This window comes from Scyliorhinus torazame, chromosome 23, assembly GCF_047496885.1.
Source record: "Scyliorhinus torazame isolate Kashiwa2021f chromosome 23, sScyTor2.1, whole genome shotgun sequence".
Classification (NCBI taxonomy): Eukaryota; Metazoa; Chordata; class Chondrichthyes; order Carcharhiniformes; family Scyliorhinidae; genus Scyliorhinus; species Scyliorhinus torazame.
The window spans coordinates 8,723,199-8,745,563 of record NC_092729.1 but is presented as its reverse complement, the minus strand read 5'-3'; the positions used below and the strand labels follow the sequence as shown (position 1 = coordinate 8,745,563).

Here is a 22,365-nt window from a genome sequence, read left to right as displayed (position 1 = left end):
TGGAGGTGACAGTAAACACGATTAACGGCAGAATGGATATGGATCAGAAATCTGCTCAGGGCTAAAGGTTAACAGAGGTGGTAATCAGTCTGGACAAGCTTCAGGTACAGGCATGGGGTCAGCGGATAGGGGCAGAGTTTGTGAATGGAACTGAAGTCAGTGCCCATGTTACCGTGATTTGTATAAGGAGAGTAATACATTTAAAATGGGAATTACAGATATAACAGCTGCATATCGGGGCTTATCAACAATTCCACTCGGAGCCAGAGGAGGGGGTGAAGTATCAAAACACTAAAACGTTTAGCAGTGTTGTTGCAGAGTGAAACCTGGATTCGGAGACTCAGTTGAAACAACAGCATCAAACAGGGCAAGATAATTGACAAGAACAGTAATACAGTTAAAGGAGGTTTATAGAATTATAAACAGGAAAACGTACCAGGGACACCTACAACGACCAGGATCGGATAGTATCCCCCTTGAATAATCCAGAGTACATATTTGATCCTGGTTGCATATGAAACCCGATATTTAGAAAGCCAATAAACACCCCAGAATACACTCCTGTCCATTGTTATAATGTTCCGATCGATTATTCCCAGATTAGGATCCGTTGTTGGAACGTTGCGATCGATTGTTCCCACATTCTGATCCATTGTTGTAATGCTCCAATCTATTGTTCTCAGATTCTGATGCTTCTTCTCGGTCTCTCTGGAGCCGCTGATCTCTGTTAGTGTTGGAATTGATGCTCCCGCTGATAGATTGGGATAACACATTGAAAGGAATCCCTTATTAATAGAAGAGCGACACCCTCCAGTGGCACAATTAGGATCCATGGAGACTGACATTAATCACTGAACAAACAGGCTCAAGTAACACATTTCAATCCATTTTTTAAAATATCGGAATAGATTGGAATATTTACCCAGTCTAAATGGGGTGCATGACACTCAGTGAGGGATGGAACGGTTATAATGGCTGGCGGACTGAGCATAATCTTTACATTTTCCTTGGATAGCTGAGTGGTCATTTTGTTATCATGGTTATGTGTCTCAGATGGAGGTTTCTTTCGTCATCTTAAGTTCTCTTGCTCATGTATCTGCTTTGTTTGTTTTGTTTGGCCCCTTGTTCCGCAATGTAACCAATCACTATGTTGTCGATGTACCATTTGTCAATGTTTTCTGTTGATTATTGTTGTGTCTATTTTGTACGTAGTGTGTACGTTCCTCGGCCGCAGAAAAATACTTTTCACTGTATTTCGGTACATGTGGCAATGAATCAAATCATCAGGATTGATTAAGACTGCTGAAATAAAGGATCTTGTTGAACTTTACATCTGTTGAACAATCTTATGTACAGCACAAACATTGCAAGAACTTCGCGTAGAACTGTCCCTCAGTTACGCACTGTGCAAACTTAGCAAGAACTTCACATAGAATTATCTCTCAGTGTTATGTACAGCACAGACTTAGCAAGAACGTCACACAGCACTGTCTGTCAGTGTTACGTACAGTGTAATATTAGCAAGAACTTCATATGTCACTATTTGTCAGTGTTATGTACAGTGCAATATTAGCAAGAAGCTTCACACAGAACTATCTCTCCGTGTTATGTACAGTGCAATCTCAGCATGAACTTCACATCGAACTATCACTCAGTGTTATATACAGCACAAACTTAGCAAGAACAACACGTAGACTATCTCGCAGTGTTATGTACACTGCAACATTAGCAAGAACTATGCATGGAACTATCCAACAGTATTATGTACACTGCAACATTAGCAAGAAGCTTCACATAGAAATATCTCTCAGTGTTATGTACAGTGCAATATTAGTAAGAAGCTTCACATTTGCCTATCCCTCAGTGTTATGTACAGCACAATTTTAGCAGGACCTTCACATAGAATTAGGTCGCAGTGATATGTACAGCAAAAACTAAAGCAAGATAATTCATACAGGACTATCTCTCAGTGTTTTGTAAAACAGAAAATTGGCAATTACGTCACAATGAACTATGCCTCAATGTAGGTACAGCACAGAATTAGTAAGAATTTAACATGGAATTATCTCTGAGTCGCATGTGCTGTACAATCCTGGCAGAAAGTTTCATACAGAACTGTTTCTCGCTATCATGCAAAGCACAAACGGAGCACGAGGTTCAACATAGAACTATCTCATTATATCACTCTCACTCTGTATTTATCTGTCTCTCATTCTCCATGTATCTCTCTACCTGCATCTCTCACTCGCTCTCTCTCCCTGGCTAACTCTCTCTACCTCTCTCTTTCTCTCATTCCCTCTCTCTCCAGCTCTCTCCCTCTCTCACTCTAGCTCTCTCAATATACATCTGCATATCTCTCTGCGTGTATCTATATCTCTGTGCCTCTCCTAATGTATCTCCCACTCTGTATCTCTCTCCCACTCTATATGTATCTCTGTATCTCTATCAATCCACTGTCTCTCCCCTTCTCTCCCTCTGCATCTCTCCCTCTATACCTCCCTCTCTCTCTCTGATGTATATCCATGTGTATATCTCTCTGTATCTCTCCGCTTAGTACCTATCTCTCGGCACCTCTCTCTGTATCGCTCTCTGGATATCACTCCCTGTATCTCTCTCTCCTTGCATGTCTCTCTCTGCATGGCTCTATATCGTTCTCTGTATCTCTCTCTGTATCTCTCTATCTCTCGCGATATCTCTCTCTCTGTAACTCGCTCACTGTGTATCTCGCTCTCTCTGCATCTTTTTCCATATCTTCAGCGCTCCATCTCTCGAACTGGTTCTCTCCCTGTATCAAGCTCTCTCTCTGTGTCTCTCTGTATTTCTCACTCTCTCTTTCTCTCTCTCTCTCATTCTCTCCCTCCACCCCCCCCTCTCTCTCTTTCTATCTCTGTGTATCTCTGTCTGTGTATCTCACTCTCTCTCTGCATATCTCTCTTTGCATGTCTCTCGCTACATGTCCTATTTTTTTTGTGTACTTCTCTCTCTGTGTGTCTCTATATCTCTCTCTACATCTCTCTCTCACGCGCTCTCTGCATCTCACTCTTTATGTGTCTCTCTACCTCTCTCTCTACATCTATATGTATGTACATATATAGAACATAGAACATAGAACAACACAGCGCAGTACTGGCCCTTCGGCCCACGATGTTGCACCGAAACAAAAGCCATCTAACCTACACTATGCCATTATCACTATATGTAGAATCTGCATCGCTCTCTGTGTGTATCAAGATCTCTGCACCTCTCCCAATGTATCTCTGTGTAGCTCTCTCTCCCGCTATATCTCTCTCTTTGTATCTCTCTCTTTCCACTGTCTCACTCTTTCTGACTCTCTATATCTCACTACCTATACGTATCTCCCTCTGTCCCTCCCTCTCTCTCTGTATTTCTCTGTATATATCTCGCTGTCTCTCTCTGCTTGGAATCTATCTCTCGGTACCCCCCTCTGTATCGCTCTCTGAATCAAGCTCCCTGTATCCCTCTCGTTGTATCATTCTCTTTGCACGTCTGTCTCAGCATACCTCTGTATCTTTCTCAGTATCTCTATCTCCGTCTCTATATCTCTTTCTCTGTGTCTCGCGCTCTCTGTATCTCGCGCTCTCTGTATCTCGCTCTCTCTGCACCGTTCTCCGTATCTCTCGCGCTGCACCTCTCTAACTGGTTCCCGCTCTGCATCAAGCTCTCTCTGTGTGTCTCTCTGTGTTTCTCACTCTCTCCATCTCTTTGACGCCCATTCTCCTCCTCCAATCCCTCTCTCTCAATCCTTCTCTATATCTCTCCACGTCTGTATATCTCTCTCTGGATCTCTCTCTGTGTTTATCTCTGTCTCCAACTCTTACGTTATATATATATCTGTGTATCTCTCTGTGTATCCATTCCTCTCTATCCCTCCTACTATCTGGCACGCTGCACCTCTCTCTCCGTATCTCTCTCTGTGTATCTCTCGCTCTTCCTCTATCACGCTCTCTTTGTCTCCATCTCTCTGTATCTTTTACTCTGCATCTCAATCGTTGTATCTCCCTCTGTGTAGCTCTATTTATCTCTCTCGCTGTCTGTATCTATCTCTATATATTGCTCTCTATCTCTCTCTCCGTATATGTCTCTCTATTGCTCTATCTGTACCTCTATCTCTGTATCTATCTCTATCTCACTCTCTCTATCTCTCTATATATAGATATATTTATGTCCCCCCTATCTTTGTCTGCACTTCTCTCTATATTTATCTCTCCATCTCTCTCAGTGTATCTCGCTCTCTCTGTATCTCACTCTCTATGCATCTCTCTACCTCTCTCTCTGTATCTATATCTCTGATTCTCTCTCTCTCTCTGTATCTCTTTGCTTGGTATCTCTCTGTCTCGCTCTCTGTATCTCACTCCCTGAATCTCTATCTCTGTATTTCTGTCTGTGCATCTCTCTCTCTGTATCTCTCTCTTTGCAAGTCTCCCTCTGCATGACCCTATATATTGCTCTGTATCTCTCTCTATATCTGTATATCTCCATATCTCTCTCTCTGTATCTCGCTCTCTTTATCGTTCTCCCTATCTCTCTCGCTGTATCTCTAGCTGGTTCTCTCTCTCTATCAAGCTCTCTCTGCATATCTTTCTTGATATATATCTCTCTAACTCTCTCTCTATATACCTGTATACATATATATGTCTGTATATCTCTCGCTGTATCTCTCTCACTGTATCGCTCGATGTATCTCTCTCTCTGTATATATCTCTCTGTGTATCTCCGGCTGCTCCACTGTCTCCCTTTCTGTCTCGCTCTTTCTCTCTCTCTCGCTCTCTATCTCTTTATCTGTACCTCTCTCTTTGGCTCAATTTCTCTCTCGATCTCTGCATCCCTCTCTGTATTTCCCTGTACATTTCTCCCTATAGCGCTCTCTGTACCTCTCTCTCTGTATCTCTCTTTCTGTATCTCTCTGCTTGCCATCTCTCTCTCGTTACCTCTCTCTGTATCGCTCTCTGTATCTCACTCCCTGAATCTCAACCTCTGTATATCTGTCGGTGTATCTCTCTCTCTGTATCTCTCTCTTTGCATATCTCTCTATGCATGCCTCTATATCTTTCTCTGTATCGATCTCTGTACCTCCATATCTCTCTATATCTGTCTCTCTGTATCTCGCGCTCTCTGTATTTTTCTGAATGTGTCTCTCTGTATCCGTCTCTGTCTCGCTGTCGCTCTCTGTATATCTCTATGTGTATCTTTAGATCTCTCTCTATATCTCTTTCACGCGCTCTCTGCATCTCACTCTTTATGTATCTCTCTACTTCTCTCTCTCTCTATACATATATATATATATATGCATCTCTCTCTGCGTGTATCTATATCTCTGCACCTCTCCCAATGTATCTCTGTTTCTCTCTCTCCCCCACTACCCCTCTCCCTCTGTATCTCTCTCTCTATCCACTGACTTTCTCCTTCTGACTCTCTATATCTGTCTCTATATATGTATCTCACTCTGTACCTCCCTCTCGCTCTCTGTATGTCTCTGTATCTCTCTCTCTGTCTCTCTCTGCTTGGTGTCTATCGCTCGGTACCTCTCTCTATATCGTTCTCAGAATCTCGCTCCCTGTATCTCTCACTTGTATCATTTTCTTTGTATGTCTGTCTCAAGCCCTCTGTTTGCCTCTCTGTATTTCTCATTCTCTTTCTCTTTCTCTCTCATTCTCTCCCTCCCACCCCTCTCTCTCAATCCTTTTCTATATCTCTCTGCGTCTGTATATCTCTCTCTGCATCTCTCCCTGTGTATACCTATGTACCAGCCTCCCCGAACAGGCGCCGGAATATTGCGACTCGGGGCTTTTAACAGCAACTTCATTTAAAGCCTACTTGTGACAATAAGCGATTTTCAGTTCGTTCATGTCTCTATCTCTTACTGTATATAATCACTGTGCATCTCTCTCTGTATCCATTCCTCTCCATCTCTCTCACTGTATCTCTCACTGTATCTCTCTCTGTATATCTCTCTGTGTATCCCTAGCTGTTTGCCTGCCACGCTCTCTGTGTCTCTATCTCTCTGTATCTTTTACTCTGCATCTCAATCGCTGTATCTCTCTCTGTATAGCTCTATTTATCTCTCTCGCAGTCTGTATCTATCTCTATATATTCCTCTCTCTAAATCTCTGTATATCTCGCTCTGTATCTATATCGCTGTATCTCTCTCTCCGTATCTCTTTGCTTGGTATCTCTCTCGGTACCTCTCTCTGCACCGCTCTCCGTATCTCACTCCCTGAATCTCTCTCTCTGTATTTCTGTCTGTGTATCTCTCTCTTTGCATGTCTCTCTCTGCATGACTCTTTATCTTTCTCTGTATCTCTCTCTCTGTACCTGTATATATCTCTATATATATCACTCCCTATCTCGCGCTCTCTGTAACTCGCTCTCTATATCGTTCTCGCTATCTCTCTCGCTGTATCAAGCTATCCCTGTGTATCTCTCTTTTTATATCTCTCTGTATCCTTCTCTCTCTCTCTCTATCTATATATGTCTGTATCTATCTCCCTGCATCTCTCTCACTATATCGCTCGATCTATCTCTCTCCCTCTATATATCTCTCTGTGCATCTCTCGCTGCTTCGCTTCTCTCTTTTTGTCTCTCTGTATCTCGCTCTCGCTCTGTATCTCTTTCTCTGTATCTCAATCTCTGTATCTCTCTCTGTAGCTCAATTTATCTCTCGCTCTCGGTATATATGTCTGTGTATCCCGCTCTATATTTCCCTGGATATTCTCTATTGCTCTCTCTATACCTCTATCTCTCTCTCTCTCTCTCTCTCTCTCTATATATATATATATATATATATATATATACACACACATGTATGTCTCTATGCATCTCTCTCTATGTCTCTCAGTATCTATTTTTCTGTATGTGTCTCTCTGTATCCGTCTCCGTCTTGCTCTCGCTCTCTGTTTTTCTCGCTCTGTATATCTCTCTCTGGAACTCGCTTTCTCTCTTTATATCTTCATTTATCTATCTCACTGGATCCCCCTCTCTCTCTGTATAACTCTCTCCATCCCTCTCGGTAACTATCTCTACCTCCCTCTCTTTCTCTCTCTCTCAATTTAAATTCCATTTCTCACTCTCTCTCTATATATATATACATATATATTTATATGTATGTATATATAAATATATATATATAATTATCTCTCAGTGTTATGTACAACACAAACTTAGCAAGACCTTCACACAGAACTATCTGTCAGTGTTATGTACAGTGCAATATTCGCAAGAAGCTCCACACAGAACTATCTCTCCGTGTTATGTACAGTGCAATCTCAGCATGAACTTCACATCGAACTACCACTCAGTGTTTTGTACAGCACAAACGTAGCAAGAACAACACGTAGACTATCTCGCAGTGTTATGTTCACTGCAACATTAGCAAGAAGCTTGACATAGAACTAGCAATCAGTGTTATGTAGATTGCAATTTTAGCAACCAGCTTCACATAGAAATATCTCTGTGTAATGTACAGCGCAATATTGGTAAGAAGCTTTACATTTGCCTATCCCTCAGTGTTATGTACAGCACAATTTTAGCAGGACCTTCACAAAGAATGAGGTCGCATTGTTATGTACAGCAAAAACTAAAGCAAGATAATTCATACAGGACTATCTCTCAGTGTTTTGTAAAACAGAAAATTGGCAATTATGTCACATTGATCTATGCCTCAATGTATGTACAGCACAGAGTTAGTGTGAATTTAAAATGGAATTACCTCTCAGTCGCATGTGTAGCACAATCCTGGCAGAAAGTTTCATACAGAAATATTTCTCGCTATCATGCAAAGCACAAACGTAGCAAAAGGTTCAACATAGAACTATCTCTCTATCGCACTCTCACTCTGTATTTATCTCTGCATCTAATTCTCCATGTATCTCTCTGCCTGCATCTCTCTCTCTCACTCGGTCTCTCTCTGTCTCACTCTCTCTACCTCTCTCTCGCTTTCTCTCTTTCCCTCTCTCTCCAGCTTTCTCCCTCTCTCACACTAGCTCTCTCGTAAGGTGTTCTTCCGAAGGACAACAAAATGCTGACTCAAATTGTTTTTAAACCAAGGGCAAAACATTCATATTTCCTCTTGCGTATGTTCCCAAGCTTTATCTCTTCAAAGTTGTTTATTTCAACCTATAAATAGAATGGTTTTTGACTGCATAACTCAGAGTGCAGTGCCTTGGCTTTGCAGCTGAAACAATCTCTCTCCACAAGTACATTTGTGTAAATAAATTTCCTAAAATCGAACCTCGAGGAATTTGTCTTCATTATGATTTCCACGACAAATTGGCGTAGTCGTTGCAGTTTCCCTAATTTAACGGGATGTGAACCCCGAAACGAATCTCTAAACAGGACTCTCTCAGCTGAAAGGGAGAGAGCCAAAGCGCGTCCCCAGCTGAAAGGGGGGTCAGCCGCTCGGCAGCCTTAATTACTGGCAGGTGACTCATGCGAGGAGAGTTATCTGAATTAATAAATTAATGATAGCTGCATGGGAAGAAAAAGTGGCCTTAGAGACTAAAATTGTTTTTTAAAAAAGACTTCGAGGTTCGTGAAAGGATAAACAGCGGTGTGCGCTCCCTGTAGTATTTGTAAATGATTTCCGATTTCCGCGGTTGTTGTTATTGTTATTTATATGTTCCAAAGTATTTTGCAGAAGGAACGATGAGCACGAAACTCGCCGCTCCCTCACAGTTCGTCCCGAAGACTCGGTAAAGATATCCGGAGCGAGAAAGAAGGTGAACTCCTTAAAGAGGACAGATAAGGGAGTCAAAATGAGTCAGAAAATGAAAAGAAACAATCGTAAAGCAACAGAATGAGGCAGGAAAACCTATATGTCCCGCATAGAAATCTAATGAAGCTGACCCCCTTTCGGAAAAAAAACAGGGGAGTTAAAGTAAATAGAAGATTAAGGTAAAAGCGAGATTTGTCTGTAGCCGTGAGATAAGGCTAACGGTTAACTGTGATATGTGTGAGCTGTGAGAATCTGTGTGTTTTGTTTAACCAATTAATTTTAGTCAAAGCATGAAGTGGGTTGTATTTTTTATCGTCTGTCATTGTGAGTCCGAGATTACAACTTAAGTGATTTTTGTTGAGATTTCTCGAATGAACGGAAACATTGGAAATTACGATCAGTTTTTTAAAAAGTGCCTTTACGAATAAAAGTAATTGAAGATGAATAAGTTTTTAGATTATGTGAAAAGACGTAAATGGCAACATGCCAAGTTCTCCGCCCCTGAGATTCTGCAGGAACCATTCACCATTTCAGCAGACAGTTGATCTTTTCTGAATTGACAAAGAAAAAATATACGTCTCTAAGAATAGCTAATGCCTATAAATTCAATCATTGGAAATTGATTTAAATTTGTGCTATTTATAGCCTCCTCCCAGGTGATGTGTTGCTGCTTCCAAAATACTCTTATGGTGCATCTTTGTCAGCTTTGAAGCTTTGAATTGCAGTCCCACCCGGCATAAATCGGGATGGTTCCCAATAATGATAAACATTTGAACGAAGGAAATGAGTCCCTCGAACACTGGTCAGCAAATAGAGGGAAAGAGGCAATCATGCAAGGGGCCAAGAAGCATTTAACCCCCAGGAAGGATGTCCCGCAACTAGCGACACCTGACCCTATTAGGCAGAAAGACACTCTGGAAATTAGTAGCGGTAATACATCGAATTGAAAATGGAATGTTTATGTAACTGTCTCAAATACAAGCTCACCAGCTGAAAAATGTAATAACTTCTGAGACTACGCCCAATCGCTCTGTGTCTGTGTTCTCTGGTGGCAGCTGAACATTGACCTTTACAGTACCACTGTTTAAAAAAAAATTATACTGCAGGAAGTCTTACAAAAGATTAATTATCGTTGGGCACATCTATTAAAACACCTGATAGAGTCCAGATGAGAGAATATAGTGACCCATTGCACGACTTGGTATGCTCGTGAGGATGAGCACGCATTCAATTTATAAACGCAAAGTCACTTAGGACAGCAGACATCATTGCATGCCACTCCTTTTTATTTTTCGGGAGTGTGGGATTAGGAATGTTAGTACAGTTGACCTATAAGTGAGAGGGACCTTTTTAGGATGGGTTTACCTTCAGAACCCCATTTAACATTGGCCGTAAGACAAAGCTAAGGCAAAGCAAATAGGAGAAGTGATCAAAGAGGCCAAAGGAAAAAAGTAATACACGGGATTTATATTTAAATGGACGGACAAAATTGCCTGATAGAATTTTATGGCAAACAGGAGGGCAAAGTGACCTGGAAAGAAGAGCAATGGCCCGCGACATTTGAAACACAACAACCTCCCCGAGAGAGCCATTATTTACTCCCTTCAATCCTGGCCCAGGTACTGGCACATCTATGGGCCCAACATAAAAATCATGTTGGAAAAGTACAATCTGCCCCAGTGCATAGGGTGCAGTTACAGAAGAACATTGCCCTGCCCTGCTTAAAACTATACAGGTTGACACTGGAAGCAGAAAAAGGGATGGAGGGAGTGACCAATGCACGATGACAGCAAGGGGTGCGGAAGAGAACACAAAGCTCCTGTAACCCCCCTATACTCCCCATTCCAAAGGTTGGAAGACCCAACGAGCGGTGGTTTGTGCAAGATCTTAGAACCATCAATAAAACTGTTATCACTATTGCTCCATTGGTGCCGGACACAAATGTCATTTTGTCTTCTATAACATCAACAACGGATACTTTCTCAGCCTTTTTCTCCATACCATTGCACCCAGAAAGTCATCATCTATTTGCTTTGCATATCGGAATTAACAGATTTAAAAGAGACTTGGACGAGTGCCAGTTGTCGGCAGGCTCAACATTCCCTCAATATGATGACAATTTATTGAAAGCCTCAGAGGGAGGGCTAGTTTGTCAACAGAATACCCTTTTGTCATTATCACATCTGGCAGAAAGAGGGCGTATGGTCTCAATGGACAAGCTGCAATTCTGTCAGGAGACAGTTCAGTATTTGGGATTTCAGCTGCAGCAAGGACAGCGGAGTCTTGGGTCTGAAAGAAGACAGGCTGTAGCAAGGGTGCCAACTCCACGCACGAAAAAGGAAACCTTTACCTTCCTCGGAATGTTAGGCTATTGCAGGCAGTGGACTCCGGACGAGAGAGATGGACACAGTATTGCGAAAGGCTCCCCTACAGGACGCCCCTTCAGTTGATACCTGAATACCAGAGAGGGAGCAAGCATTTCGTAATTTGAAACAAGCCCTGATTAGAGCCCCTGCCTTGGGACGTCCTAATTTCAGCAAAACCTTTACTCTTTATTTGAATGAAGCAGGGGGATTTGCAACAGGGGGTCCTGGTGCAAGAGCATTCAGGAGGGGAAAGACCACTTGCCGCTTACTTGGTGGCCCTATGTGCTGTGGTAAAGGGTCTGCCAAATTGCTCAAGAGCGGTAGCAGCCACAGCAGCCATAGTAGAAAAAATAATTCATCCGCAACGTAGCATTTTACTGCGGCTCGACACACTGGGTACGAAGTAATCCACCCTTAAACCAACTTTACCTACAAGCGAGCGCCAGCTGCCAATCCTGCTACACTCTTACCCACGCCCTCAGAAACAGAACATATGGATGATCAAGACTGTTTACTATTGGTTGAAGCCACCACAACCTCTCGACCTGTTTTATTGAGTCACCCACGAGAAAATCCAGACATCATCTTTCTCACCAATGGGTCAGCAAATCGACCAAATGATATGACCCTCCTGGCCGGTGATGCAATAGTAACTCCATTCAAGGTAGTGGAAGCTTTTGCTCTGCCTCCGGGAATGTCTGCTCAAGCGGCCGAATAGTGTGCCTTTACTAAAGCATGCATTCTAGCTAAAAATAAAACAGTCAATATTTATACTGATTCCCGATCCGCTTTTAGGGTAGTACATGTTTTTGGCTAGTTATCGAAAAACAGGGGATTCATAACTTCCTCCGGCCAACCTCTTAAACATGCTAAATTGGTTTTAAATTTACTAGATGCTGTTCAGCTGCCCAGTAAGAAAGCCGTTTTAAAGTGCGAAGCGCATACTGCCGCAGACGCAAAGTCTCATGCGGCAATAGATTTGCTGATAACATAGCAAAGTAAGGGGCTCTCAAACAGCAGCCACAACTGCTAGCAGCTGCAATTGAAATTCCATCCACCATAACAGAACCAAAGGGAAAACAGGCACAGGAGCAAGCCTCTCTACAGGAGCATCACTCTTGGCTAAAAGCAGGTTGCTACCAAGACAATTTTGATAGGTGGATAAGGGCTTTGAAAATAGACCGTTTGAAGCTCTCAGAGAAATTATACTTTTGGAGGAGTTTAAAAATTCAATTCCAGATGTAGTGAGAACTCATATGGAAGAACAGAGGGTTAAAACTGCGAGAGTAGCAGCAGAAATGGCAGATGATTATGAATTATTTCATAAATCAAAGCTTGGTTTCCGGCATCAGTTTCAGCCTGTGAGGGACAGAAACTGGGGACATGAGAAATACTCAAGTGGTAACGGTAAAGGTGATCTGATGGGAGATAATAAGGAGAGTGTACCTCAGATTAAAAAAGAAATCCAGGAGGGTGGAAAAGAAGTGAAAAGTTTCAAATGTTTTCACTGTAATAAACTAGGCCATGTGAAGTCACAGTCTTGGTGGTTGAAGAAAAGCACTGGGAAGGCTGATGTGGTAAAACAGGATAAGACTGTGGGGTTTGTTAAAGTGGTAAAGGAAAACCCAGGTGAAGCGAAGGAAGTGCAAAAGATTGTACAGCCTGATCAAGAGTTGATTGATAAGAAGGTGCCAGGTGATGTGGGAGTAGGAGTAATAGAGAAATTATCTTGTCCAGGAATGCAGTTTATCTTGGGTAATGATAGAGCTGGATCGCAGGTGGGAGTGATGCCTACTGTGGTTGATAAACCAGTGGAAAATCAGACAACTGAAGTGTTGAAGGACGAATATCCTGGGATTGTGATACCAATAGGTATTAACAGTGACAGGGGAACTCATTTCACTAGCAAATTGACCAAAGCCCGAACACAAGCCACGGGATTTGATTGGAAATTGCATATCCAATATCAGCAACAATCCTCAGGAATGGTGGAAAGGGCGAATGGAATAATTAAAACTGCAGTTACAAAAGTGTGTCAACAAAATGGGCTGCTACGGCCAGATGCCATACCCATAGTAATGTATGCCCTGCAAAAGCAGATAAATCGTTTCACCCCGAATGAGAAAATAATTGCAACGTCCCATGACAACTGAAACTAAACCACCAATGACTCCAGCGGCAGTAGCCATAATATGGGCAGATGAGGCGTCACTAAAATATGCCCAGGCCATGTATGAAACTGCTGGGAAAAAAAACAAAAACATGAAAAGGTGCAAAACGCTCAGATGCATCCAAAAGAGGGAAATACACACCCTTTAAACCTGGAGATCAAGTGGGTGTGAAAGCACTAAACAAACATTATTTTTCTCCCAGGTGGAATGGACCCTACCAAGTGCTCCTAACAACCCGAACAGCCGTTAAAGTAAAAGAAAAGCCAGATGGGATCCACGCAACTCGTGTAAACTACATCATACGGAACTTTGAGAGTACTAGTGAGACGCTAACCTGAAGAGAATGATGGCGTTGATGTTTTTATATTATCATATTAATCCAACATCATGTAGAGGGTAAACTGAACACTAACACCTTGATATACATGTCCCACTCATACGCAGAGAGGGTAAATCAATTCAGTTGTTGGGTTTGTACACAAATTCCCAGATGCTTGGAGGAGGGCTTCCCTGTGCGACCAGGTGGATGGGGACAGTGTGATAGAATGACCAGCTCGCATGCAGGAATCACCCAGGTGGATGGGGACAGTGTGATAGAATCGCCAGCTCGCATGGAGAGATCACTCAGGTGGATAGGGACAGTGTGATAGAATGGCAGCTCGCATGCAGGGATCGCCCAGGTGGATGGGGACAGTGTGATAGAATGGGCAGCTCGCATGCAGGGATCACCCAGGTGGATGGGGACAGTGTGATAGAATGGCCAGCTCGCATGCAGGGATCGCCCAGGTGGATGGGGACAGTGTGATAGAATGGCCAGCTCGCATGAAGGGATCACCCAGGTGGATGGGGACAGTCTGAATGAATGGCCAGCTCGCATGCAGGGATCACCCAGGTGGAAGGGACATTGTGAAAGAATGACCATCTCGCATGCAGGGATCACCCAGGTGGATGGGGACAGTGTGATAGAATGACCGTCTCGCATGCAGGGATCACCCAGGTGGATGGGGACAGTGTGATAGAATGGCCAGCTCGCATGCAGGGATCACACAGGTGGATGGGGGAGTGATAGAAAGGCCAGCTCGCATGCAGGGATCGCCCAGGTGGAAGGGATATTGTGATAGAATGGCCAGCTCGCATGCAGGGATCACCCAGGTGGATGGGGACAGTGAGATAGAATGGCCAGCTCGCATGCAGGTATCACCCAGGTGGATGGGGACAGTGTGATAGAATGGCCAGCTCGCATGCAGGGATCACCCAGGTGGATGGGAACAGTGTGATAGAATGGCCAGCTCGCATGCAGGGATCACACAGGTGGATGGGGACAGTGTGATAGAATGGCCAGCTCGCATGCAGGGATCACCCAGGTGGATGGGGACAGTGTGATAGAATGGCCAGCTCGCATGCAGGTATCACCCAGGTGGATGGGGACAGTGTGATAGAATGGCCAGCTCGCATGCAGCGATCACCCAGGTGGATGGGGACATTGTGATAGAATGGCCAGCTCGCATGCAGGGATCGCCCAGGTGGATGGGGACAGTGTGATAGAATGGCCAGCTCGCATGCAGGGATTACCCAGGTGGATGGGGACAGTGTGATAGAATGGCCAGCTCGCATGCAGGGATCACCCAGGTGGATGGGGACAGTGTGATAGAATGGCCAGCTCGCATGCAGGGATCACCCAGGTGGAAGGGGACAGTGTGATAGAATGGCCAGCTCGCATGCAGGGATCACCCAGGTGGATGGGGACAGTCTGAATGAATGGCCAGCTCGCATGCAGGGATCACCCAGGTGGGTGGGGACAGTGTGATAGAATGGCCAGCTCGCATGCAGGGATCACCCAGGTGGATGGGGGAGTGATAGAATGGCCAGCTCGCATGCAGGGATCACTCAGGTGGATGGGGACAGTGTGATAGAATCGCCAGCTCACATGCAGGGATCACCCAGGTGGATGGGGACAGTGTGATAGAGTGGGCAGCTCGCATGCAGGGATCACCCAGGTGGATGGGGACAGTGTGATAGAATGGCCAGCTCGCATGCAGGGATCACACAGGTGGATGGGGGCAGTCAGATAGAATGGCCAGCTCGCATGCAGCGATCACCCAGGTGGATGGGGACAGTGTGATAGAATGGCCAGCTCGCATGCAGGGATCACACAGGTGGATGGGGGCAGTCAGATAGAATGACCAGCTCGCATGCAGGGATCACACAGGTGGGTGGCGACAGTGAGATAGAATGGCAGCTCGCATGCAGGGATCACACAGGTGGATGGGGACAGTGTGATAGAATCGCCAGCTCGCATGGAGAGATCACTCAGGTGGATAGGGACAGTGTGATAGAATGGCAGCTCGCATGCAGGGATCTCCCACGTGGATGGGGACAGTGTGATAGAATGGCTAGCTCGCATGCAGGGATCACCCAGGTGGATGGGGACAGTGTGATAGAATGGCAGCTCGCATGCAGGGATCGCCCAGGTAGATGGGGACAGTGTGATAGAATGGGCAGCTCGCATGCAGGGATCACCCAGGTGGATGGGGACAGTGTGATAGAATGGCCAGCTCGCATGCAGGGATCGCCCAGGTGGATGGGGACAGTGTGATAGAATGGCCAGCTCGCATGCAGGGATCACCCAGGTGGATGGGGACAGTCTGAATGAATGGCCAGCTCGCATGCAGGGATCACCCAGGTGGAAGGGACATTGTGATAGAATGACCATCTCGCATGCAGGGATCACCCAGGTGGATGGGGACAGTGTGATAGAATGACCATCTCGCATGCAGGGATCACCCAGGTGGATGGGGACAGTGTGATAGAATGGCCAGCTCGCATGCAGGGATCACACAGGTGTATGGGGGAGTGATAGAATGGCCAGCTCGCATGCAGGGATCGCCCAGGTGGAAGGGATATTGTGATAGAATGGCCAGCTCGCATGCAGGGATCACCCAGGTGGATGGGGACAGTGTGATAGAATGGCCAGCTCGCATGCAGGTATCACCCAGGTGGATGGGGACAGTGTGATAGAATGGCCAGCTCGCATGCAGGGATCACCCAGGTGGATGGGGACAGTGTGATAGAATGGCCAGCTCGCATGCAGGGATCACACAGGTGGATGGGGACAGTGTGATAGAATGGCCAGCTCGCATGCAGGGATCACCCAGGTGGATGGGGACAGTGTGATAGAATGGCCAGCTCGCATGCAGGTATCACCCAGGTGGATGGGGACAGTGTGATAGAATGGCCAGCTCGCATGCAGCGATCACCCAGGTGGATGGGGACATTGTGATAGAATGGCCAGCTCGCATGCAGGGATCGCCCAGGTGGATGGGGACAGTGTGATAGAATGGCCAGCTCGCATGCAGGGATTACCCAGGTGGATGGGGACAGTGTGATAGAATGGCCAGCTCGCATGCAGGGATCACCCAGGTGGATGGGGACAGTGTGATAGAATGGCCAGCTCGCATGCAGGGATCACCCAGGTGGATGGGGACAGTGTGATAGAATGGCCAGCTCGCATGCAGGGATCACCCAGGTGGATGGGGACAGTCTGAATGAATGGCCAGCTCGCATGCAGGGATCACCCAGGTGGGTGGGGACAGTGTGATAGAATGGCCAGCTCGTATGCAGGGATCACCCAAGTGGATGGGGGAGTGATAGAATGGCCAGCTCGCATGCAGGGATCATTCAGGTGGATGGGGACAGTGTGATAGAATCGCCAGCTCGCATGCAGGGATCACCCAGGTGGATGGGGACAGTGTGATAGAGTGGGCAGCTCGCATGCAGGGATCACCCAGGTGGATGGGGACAGTGTGATAGAATGGCCAGCTCGCATGCAGGGATCACCCAGGTGGATGGGGACAGTGTGATAGAATGGCCAGCTCGCATGCAGGGATCACACAGGTGGATGGGGGCAGTCAGATAGAATGGCCAGCTCGCATGCAGCGATCACCCAGGTGGATGGGGACAGTGTGATAGAATGGCCAGCTCGCATGCAGGGATCACTCAGGTGGATGGGGGCAGTCAGATAGAATGACCAGCTCGCATGCAGGGATCACTCAGGTGGATAGGGACAGTGTGATAGAATGGCAGCTCGCATGCAGGGATCTCCCAGGTGGATGGCGACAGTGTGATAGAATGGCTAGCTCGCATGCAGGGATCACCCAGGTGGATGGGGACAGTGTGATAGAATGGCAGCTCGCATGCAGGGATCTCCCAGGTGGATGGGGACAGTGTGATAGAGTGGGCAGCTCGCATGCAGGGATCGCCCAGGTGGATGGGGACAGTGTGATAGAATCGCCAGCTCGCATGGAGAGATCACTCAGGTGGATAGGGACAGTGTGATAGAATGGCAGCTCGCATGCAGGGATCACACAGGTGGATGGGGACAGTGTGATAGAATGGCCAGCTCGCATGCAGGGATCACACAGGTGGATGGGGCCTGCATCTCTCAGGTTACTTGTTTAAGGCACATTTACAGCATCAGATCTCTCCCCGTTGCAGCGAGTGCTAAGATTCTGAAATGTGTATCGTTTTCCACCTCTAAACTGAAGCGACTGCCTAAATGTGAATGTTCAGCACAGACAGGCACAGGGACACACACACAGGCACAGGGACACACACACACAGGCACAGGGACACACACACACAGGCACAGGGACACAAACACACAGGCACAGGGACACACACACAGGCACAGACACACAGGCACAGACACACACACACAGGCACAGGGACACACACACACACACAGGCACGGACACACACAGGCATTCCCCACTAGGTGGAGATTGGTAAAGGTGTGTGTGTGATTCAGACATTCCCCACCAGGTGGAGTTTGGTAAAGATGTGTGTGATTCAGACATTCCCCACCAGGTGGAGTTTGGTAAAGGTGTGTGTGATTCAGACATTCCCCACTAGGTGGAGATTGGTAAAGGTGTGTGTGATTCAGACATTCCCCACTCGTTGGAGATTGGTAAAGGTGTGTGTGATTCAGACATTCCCCACTAGGTGGAGATTGGTAAAGGTGTGTGTGATTCAGACATTCCCCACTAGGTGGAGATTGGTAAAGGTGTGTGTGATTCAGACATTCCCCACCAGAGGGTCTCTCTCTCTCTCTCTCTCTCTGCCTCTGCAGAGCTGCTTGTCAGAGGCAGAAAAATGCAGCATTTGATCTTCTGAATCTCTTGCCACCGAGTTGTTCATGATTCTGAAATGTGTAAAGGTTTCTGCCGGTAATGTCTGTGGACAGACGAAACATGTAACCCAGACACACTTGCCCCCACACACAACAAATACTTTGGCTTGGAAATGTTAGCTCCATTTGTAAAAGCAATCAGGACTTTTGGAAGAAATTGATTCAAGTTAAAGTCAGCGTCAACGTAATAGTGATCAGCAACTGTGGGTATGAGCGTGTGTGTGTGTGTGTGTGAGTGTGTGTGTGAGAGCTTGTGTGTGTGTGTGTGAATATGTTTGTGTGACTGTGTGTCGATGAAGATCTGTGAGTGTGTGTGATATTCTAACCATAACCAGCAGCAAATAGGGATGGATTATAAAATGCTGTCCCTGTCCCAGAGGGGCCTCCAAGCTGTGGAACAATGAATGACAAAAAGCAGCCATGATGTGGAGATGCTGGTTTTGGACTGTCCTGGGCTCAGTGAGAAGTCTAACACCACGTTAAAGTCCAACAGGTTAGTTTCACTAGCTTTCGGAGCACTGCTCCTTCCTCGGGTGAAGGAAGAGGTGTTGTAAGACTTCTTACTATAAAAAGCCGGTTAGAGTCCTGTCTCCTGCTGTGTGTCTGTTGAGTATATTGAGGGTGTGTGTGACCAGCCCAGCTCCTGAGCAGAGAGGGCTGAAGACTGTTTCTACTGAGTTATGTTCGCAGCAGCATGTTTAAGTGGAAATGAGTGAGGATGACTCTCCCACAGGGAGAGTCCAGCAGAGTGACTTTGCTACAGTGACAGGGGTCCACACATATCCGAGCTGTCAGCACACAGTGTGGGAGGCAGGGAAGTGGCTGCATGTTGCTGTGGATGGAGAGCTGTCAGTATGATGTGTGTCACACAGCACACATGGGAGAATGTTGGGTAGTAAATGAAGATTGTTCACCTAACCAATGGGTCAGTGTATTGGAGTCCCTTGCAGTGCCACACACACTGTATTCACATGGAGTCAACTTTCGGGGCAATGTGATCGTCATGGAATAAAGCCACACAGATTTCAGGGTTAAATCGCTGGCTTCGAATGCAGACCAAGGCAGGCCGGCAGCACGGTTCAATTCCCGTAGCAGCCTCCCCGAAAGGTGCCGGAATGGGGCGACTGCGTCTTTTCACAGTAACGTCATTTGAAGCCTACTTGTGACAATAAGCGATTTTCATTTTTATTTTTCAAATGAGTCGCCTGGATTGCGAGTGACACAGGACCTGTTGTCCAGCTGAGTGTGTGTGGGGTCCAGTTTACAGAGAGCTGAGCCTGGATTGCGAGTGACACAGGAGCTGAGTGTGTGTGGGGTCCAGTTTATAGAGAGCTGGGCCTGGATTGCCTGTGACACAGGAGCTGAGTGTGTGTGAGGTACAGTTTACAGAGAGCTGGGCCTGGATTGCCTGTGACACAGGAGCTGAGTGTGTGTGGGGTCCAGTTTACAGAGAGCTGGGCCTGGATTGCGAGTGACACAGGACCTGTTGTCCAGCTGAGTGTGTGTGGGGTCCAGTTTACAGAGAGCTGAGCCTGGATTGCCTGTGACACAGGAGTTGTTGTGTAGCTGAGTGCGTGTGTGGGATACAGTTTACAGAGAGCTGGGCCTGGATTGCCTGTGACACAGGACCTGTTGTCCAGCTGAGTGTGTGTGGGGTCCAGTTTACAGAGAGCTGAGCCTGGATTGCGAGTGACACAGGAGCTGAGTGTGTGTGGGGTCCAGTTTATAGAGAGCTGAGCCTGGATTGCCTGTGACACAGGAGTTGTTGTGTAGCTGAGTGAGTGTGTGGGGTCCAGTTTACAGAGAGCTGGGCCTGGATTGCGAGTGACACAGGACCTGTTGTCCAGCTGAGTGTGTGTGGGGTCCAGTTTACAGAGAGCTGAGCCTGGATTGCCTGTGACACAGGAGTTGTTGTGTAGCTGAGTGAGTGTGTGGGGTCCAGTTTACAGAGAGCTGGGCCTGGATTGCCTGTGACACAGGACCTGTTGTCCAGCTGAGTGTGTGTGGGGTCCAGTTTACAGAGAGCTGGGCCTGGATTGCCTGTGACACAGGAGCTGAGTGTGTGTGGGGTCCAGTTTACAGAGAGCTGAGCCTGCATTGCCTGTGACACAGGAGCTGAGTGTGTGTGAGGTCCAGTTTACAGAGAGCTGAGCCTGGATTGCCTGTGACACAGGAGTTGTTGTGTAGCTGAGTGAGTGTGTGGTGTCCAGTTTACAGAGAGCTGGGCCTGGATTGCGAGCGACACAGGAGTTGTTGTGTTGCTGAGTGAGTGTGTGGTGTCCAGTTTACAGAGAGCTGGGCCTGGATTGCCTGTGACACAGGAGCTGAGTGTGTGTGAGGTACAGTTTACAGAGAGCTGAGCCTGGATTGCCTGTGACACAGGAGCTGAGTGTGTGTGAGGTACAGTTTACAGAGAGCTGAGCCGCCTGCATCTCTCAGGCTACTTGTTTAATGCACATTTGCAGCATCAGATCTCTCCCCGTTGCAGCGAGTGCTAAGATTCTGAAATGTGTATCGTTTTCCAGCTCTAAACTGTAGCGACTGCCTAAATGTGAATGTTCAGCACAGACACAAAGAGACACACACAGGCACAGGGACACACACACACACAGGCACAGGGACACACACACACAGGCACAGGGACACACACACACAGGCACAGGGACACACACACACAGGCACAGGGACACACACACACAGGCACAGGGACACACACACACAGGCACAGGGGCACACACACAGGCACAGACACACACGCACAGGCACAGACACACAGGCACAGGGACAGGGACACACACACAGGCACAGGGACACACACACACACACAGGCACAGACACACAGGCACAGACACATTAAACAAAGAGGTCAATTTATAAAGGTGAGCTGCCACTGTAAAAGCAGCAAGATTGTTTGGAAGAAATGGCTGTCTGTGGAAAGTTAACATAAAGCAGCAAATCACGATTGGCTCTACCTTCTGTGGTCGAAGATGATGAAGCTGTAATGGCCAGTTGTAGATGGTGTTCATTGGGATCTGCATTGTGGATGAGGTGAGGGGCAAGAGAGAGAGAGACACAGCCCTGGGAGAATCCATCGAGCAGGGGCGATAACCCCCCCCCCCCCCCATCTCTGAGGTTTCGCTTGGTCTGGCCCATACCTGGAGGAGGTGTGTTCAGGTGAGGATAACTGTGAGCTGATTGGGTGCCATTAGTGGGGAGGTGGGGATTCTTTTTGTGACTTATTGGGGGTATTTAAAGAGTAGGGATCCATTTTCTCTCTCTTTACCATGTGGACTTGGTAAGTATAGGTGTCTTCGCTCTGTGTGTGTGTGAGCATGGAGTCCCAGCTCTGATACTTTACACCCCACAGTACACTCATGACCTGGGATCTCTCTCCCCACCACCGAGGCTGAGCTGAGGGTGAATCAAGCCATGGAAATCATGTGGAACGGTGAGTATTAAACTCCAATATCTATCTCTTTGATTCCTGCCTCATTCTGCTATTGACTGTCTCTTTCCAATCCACTCTCTCTCTTACTGCATTCCACCCAATCTCTCTCTCTCCCTGTCTTGTTCCTATTTCAATCTGTCTTTAATTCCATTACCATGTATGATCTAGCTTTTCTCCACGTTGAGTTTCTCACCGTCTCCATCTCTCTATCTCTGTCTCTCTCTCTTTCTGTCTTTCTCTGTCTCTCTCTCGCTCTTTCTCTCTCTCTCTCTCTCTCTCTGACTCTCTCTCTCTGTCTGACTCTCTTTCTCTCCCACTTTTCTAATTCTCTGTCTTTTCTCTATTTCTCTGTCTTTTCTCTCTGTGCCTTTCTCTCTCTCTTTCACTCTCTTTCTCTCTGTCTTTTCTCTCTCTGTCTTTTCTCTCTCTGTCTTTTCTCTCTCTGTCTTTTCTCTCTCTGT

The 22,365-nt window shown here is 46.5% G+C and overlaps 1 long non-coding RNA gene across 1 annotated transcript in view; it reads left to right on the top strand.

Moving 5' to 3' along the window:
• The first annotated feature begins 21,733 nt into the window (after positions 1–21,733).
• The window catches only part of LOC140399694 (uncharacterized), a 6,424-nt gene continuing 5,792 nt past the window's right edge, over positions 21,734–22,365 (top strand). Inside the window, exon 1 of the long non-coding RNA XR_011937787.1 lies at positions 21,734–21,904. This is a non-coding gene — a long non-coding RNA (uncharacterized lncRNA). The remainder of the gene's footprint in view (positions 21,905–22,365) is intronic.